At 61.1% G+C, this 4,603-nt stretch overlaps 1 protein-coding gene across 1 annotated transcript in view; it reads left to right on the forward strand.

Annotated features, from left to right (window-relative positions):
* Positions 1 to 1,357: 1,357 nt before the first annotated feature.
* Positions 1,358 to 4,603, forward strand: part of HFE2 (hemochromatosis type 2 (juvenile)) — a 10,099-nt gene continuing 6,853 nt past the window's right edge. Inside the window, exon 1 of the mRNA XM_009279146.2 lies at positions 1,358 to 1,510. The gene's annotated coding sequence lies outside the window, so the exon portion shown is untranslated. The remainder of the gene's footprint in view (positions 1,511 to 4,603) is intronic.

A 4,603-nucleotide genomic window follows, 5' to 3' on the forward strand; every position in this document is an offset into this window, starting at 1 on the left:
TGCCGTGTCCCCCCCGCTCGCCCGCTGTCCCCGCGTCCCCGAAGCCAGCTCCAGGCGCCCGGCCGCATCCTGCACCCGGCAGGGCTGGGGGCGCGGGGGGGCTGGGGCTCGCACCGGTGCCCGGAGGGTCCGTAGGCACCCAGTGACATCCTCGCACCGAAGCCACGCAGAGCCCAGACCTTCCTCTCCCACCGCGCTACGCGGACCCCAGGACGCCGCGTCTTAACTGATGGGGAAACTGAGGCACGGGGAGGCAGACCAGCGGCTGCATGAGCTTGCTGGTGGTCCCCAGCATCCCAGCTGCGTGCGCTGGGCACCACCGCCACCACCACGCGCGGCATCAGTGCTCGGTGGTGACCAAACAGGGCAGGGGAGACCTCCCGGTCCCTCCGCAAAGAGGTAGCAAAGGGGCTGAGTCCGGTCCCATCTGCTCCCATCTTTTTTTAGCCCCGGTGCTTCCCTGCCCTGCAGCTGCCCAGCCCCGGAGCAGGTGCTTCGGGCTGGTGATTTATCTGCACGTCAGCATCCCAGGAGCGTCTCCGAGCAGTACGCAGGCAAGGGCAGGGGAGCGGGATGGATGGTTTTCCTCCGGAGGCGGCCGAGGGATGCCAGCCCCGCGTGGATGTGCCATCCCGTGGCTGGAGAGGGCCATGGGGCTTGGGTCGCACCTTCAAGTAGGGCGGTTGAAGGATGCAGCTCCCTGATTCTTCCCCAACCTTCTCGAGATCTTCCCTCTCCAGATGTAGCACCAAGACTTCTGGTCCTCCCAGCATCTGCTCTTCTCCGGGACCTCCTGAGCCCCCCAAGCAGGGGAGGGGGAAAGCTCTGGGCTGGAGAAACCTGGAGGAAGAGTTTAACTTGACTCCAGACTTGCATCTTCATCGGTTTTTCCATCTCCCTCCTTGCAGAGCCAGGAGAAGAGCAGCTGCCCGCAGGCACAGGCCCTTCGCTCCCAGCCCTGCGGTGCCAGGGGGAGGTGCCCAGGCCAGGTGCTCCCATGCTCGAGGAGGCAGGTACTGCTGAAAGAGGAGCCTGCCTTGAATTTCCAGCAGTGCTTTGCATTCCCAACCTGCTCGTTTTTTTCCCAGAGCCTGGAGAAACCCCCGAGATCGCTAGCTCTGAGTGGTCCGGCCGGGACCCCGCATCCATCTCACACACAGTTTGCTCTGCCCACAGATTGGAAGTGCGCAGTTGGGAAGCCTTCAGCTCTCCCTCCCTTTTCCCTTCCCCTCCCCACTGGAATCCGGCTTTCGGGATCAAAAATACTACTGGCTATTTTTAAAGCGTCGACTTAGCCCCCTCTCCTCCAGCTCGCAGTGACGGATCGGGCTGTCGTAAAGTTCAGCTGTTTTCTGCTCCCTCCGCACTGAGCCCAGGACGTTAACAGCCGTGATTCCCTCCTCGCTCCTGCCCGCAGCCAAACCCACACCGGGGACCAAGATTCACGTCCAGAGGGTCTGGGGACATTTGGTGGCCCGTCCTGTGGCTGGTCGGAGTGGCATTTGCTGGGGTAAGTGGAGCACTGGGACCCTCGGCAGAGGTTTGGGGAGGGAGGGATGGGGGCTTTATGCCAAGCACGGTGTGGAAAGAAGGGTGGATGCTTTGGGTTTGAGCAGGCACTGTGCAAACGGCCCGTCTGCTGCTGTGTCTGTACCTGGAGAGAAGCGAAATCCCTTCTTCCAGCTCTCCAGCAAATCCTGCCTTCCCCAGGCCCCTCTTCCGACTCCGATCCCAACCCTGCAGCTCGGCTCTCCCCTGCAGCATCCCGGGGGATGCTGGCCGCTGTGCCGTGGTCCGGGGAGCACAGGGATGACACTCGGGGCTCGGCTCATCCCCTGCCTCCAACCTCAAGAGCCTGGCTGATCCCGCTCGCCCAGGGATGCTCGGGAAAGGCTGGCGGAGCTCTCCCTGACGGGGGCTTAGCCAAGCCGCGTTCGGGAGCAATGCTGGTGGGTGGCAGAAGGGTTTGCTCGTGTCCTCAGCTCTGGTGGAGACAGATGAGCTCCTTGGAGACCTGATGCCTCTTTAGATACGTTGTGCTGAGTTTCCCCATCCACACAGGCCATTTTGGGTGCAAACCCACCTGGGTTCGGACCGGGGCTCCTGGCAGCAGTGGGTTTGCAGACAGGGCTGATGCCAGTTCAGAGCCAGGCTGGGGCCGGTCTCCCTGAGCAAATTAAATCTCCGAAGCACTAGGGTTAAACCAAACCCTCGCCAAACTCATTGCGTTAGTGATGGGGCTAGATGGGGGCTGGAGCCGAGCTGTGACCACGCTGTCCCAACCTTTAGAGGGATGACGTTGCTCCAGATGACAATCCACGTGGGTGACGCTCACAGGCAGAGCTGCACCTTACCTGCTTTGCACCAAAAATTACGCAGCTGCCACGGTCAGGGTCTCTTCCCCCCGCCTGGGGCATTGCAGTGCTTGGGAAAGCCTCGTCTTTTCGGGCAGGAGGGTCTGGGTAACGCCAGCTGCTCTGCAGCCCCCTCAGTGGCAGGATTTGGTGACCCAGCTGGCGGGATCCGGTGCTTTGTGCCTCCTAAACCTCCAGCTGATTTTGCTGGTGAGAAGGGGGGGGGTGGGAGTTGGCTTTCGGAAGCGGTTTGATCACAGATGCTTTTGTCTTGGTACCGTGACTCTCTGCCAGCTCGGGAGAAATTCCCAGCCTCCTCAGCCCAACATATGCCTGCAGCCCCCAGCTCGGAGAGCTGCTGCGCACTGACGGCATTAAAGCAATCGATGGCTCCATTTCACGGCACGGCCAGGATCTGGCACGTCGCCAGGGAGGTGAGCCCATAACACTGAGTCTCAGGGCCGCGAGGCAGGGGAAGGACCCCACGACCCCCCGGGCTGTAGCAACCTGGATATCCCGGTTTGGTTTCTCCGTTCGAAGTTTCCCCTCCCTTGTCCAAACAAAGCGGGCGGGTGGGATGCCGAGAGGCCTCCGCTCTCGCCGAGCCCAGATGGTACCGTCTGCTGTTCCAGAAGAATTCCCACCTGCCCGCCCTGCGTGTAACCGATTCCCTCGGTGGGTGTCTGCGCCTCCCCGCGCCGGGGGCTCGCTGCGGGGAAGCCTACGGCAGCAGATGGGGAGGATACCAAGCACCCGAGGCATGGCCAGGGCGGACCTTGGGAGGCTACACTAGGATATGGGTCTTATTTTTTAAACAACATTTTTTCCACTCCCTGGTTATCCCTCGTTACCAGGTAACAGAGGCCCGGAGCATAAATACTGGGCAGGGAAAAGAGCTGCAAAGCCTCCACGCACCCCGGGAGCAAAAAACGGGCATCTAAAACCTTCCTCCTGCAGTAGCTGCTGATGTAAATCCCAGCTGGGATTTGAACCCAAGCTGGTATTTATTCTTTGTTTTCCTTTCTTCTATCCATTGGCCCCAAGGAAGATGTACTGTTACACTTAAAACAAGAGTCTGGCTGTAGATTTAAGCTGCCATAAGCAGCCGTGATCCCTCCTTTTCTCCCCAGTTCCCTGGGTGAAGAGCAGTTCAGCGGCTGCCACGACCCACCCCAGCACTGGCTGCATGGTTCATGCAGCAGGAGAGCTCACGTCGGGGTCAGAGCAGGAGAGGAGAGGGTCGGAGGGGGAAACCCTTTTCCCCCCCATCCCTAAACAACCCAAACTGGTCTAGAGGTGCAGTGCAGAAATCGGGAGCGCTTCCCCCCGGGAGGGCCGTGGCGGTACCTGGAGGGGTTTGGTTAAGCCCTGCTGCTCCCTCTGCTCTCCTGGGCTCAGGTTGGCACGAGGCTCCGGGTGCGAAGGCATCGAGGGCGCTGCAGGTCTGCGAGGCTTCGCTCCCTACCATGAAGAGCAAGACCTGGAAAACAGCAGGAATTTGGCTTAGGAGGCAGGAGGCTTTTCTGAACGGGTTCCCAAAGGGGTTTGTGGGTGCTGGGGGCACTGAGGGACCCACTTTCAATCCCTGCCCTCCAGCCGTAACTGCCAGGGATCCTAAAGGGACAGGCCACCCCTGGAAAAGCCCGATGTGGACATTTCCCCACCATTTCTCCTCCCTGCAGGAATGGGGGTTTGTGCAGCCGCTCTCTGCACCCAAGCCCTTGCAGGTGGGCATTCGGGAACCCAGCCGGCGTGGCCCGGCGTTCGTCAACCCCTGGGGACACCGGCCACCTTTGGCCCGTGCCGTATTTGTGTTCAGGACTCGGCTGTGCCCCAGGAGGGGGAAGCTACGAGAGACACGGCCGAAAAAGTATTCCCTGCAGGGATACATCCCACGGGGAAAAGCACAGTGCTTTTCCCCAGGGACTCGCTCCACAGGGGTGCAGGTGGGGGGCTGCAGTATCACCTGAGGAAGGAAAACCAGGTAGCTCCAAGGAAGCCAGCTCCCGCAGCCCGTGCTGCACCCCACGAGTGACGTGTCCCCATACCACTGAGTAGAACCACCCAGCTAGGGTGGTCTGGGGGCTCCCACCTCCTCCTCGGGCTCCTCTGCCCTCCCCTTGCCACACACCGTCTCCCTCTGCCCCCTCCGTTTGTTGTTCTTGGCTGGGGTTTAGCCTGTCTAAATTTAGGCGGATCTATTTCAACACCCATCCTCTGCCCTGGGGGGGGGGGGGGGAGGAGGGGGG

This window comes from Aptenodytes forsteri, unplaced genomic scaffold, assembly GCF_000699145.1.
Source record: "Aptenodytes forsteri isolate BGI_AS27 unplaced genomic scaffold, ASM69914v1 Scaffold419, whole genome shotgun sequence".
In the NCBI taxonomy this organism is placed as follows: Eukaryota; Metazoa; Chordata; class Aves; order Sphenisciformes; family Spheniscidae; genus Aptenodytes; species Aptenodytes forsteri.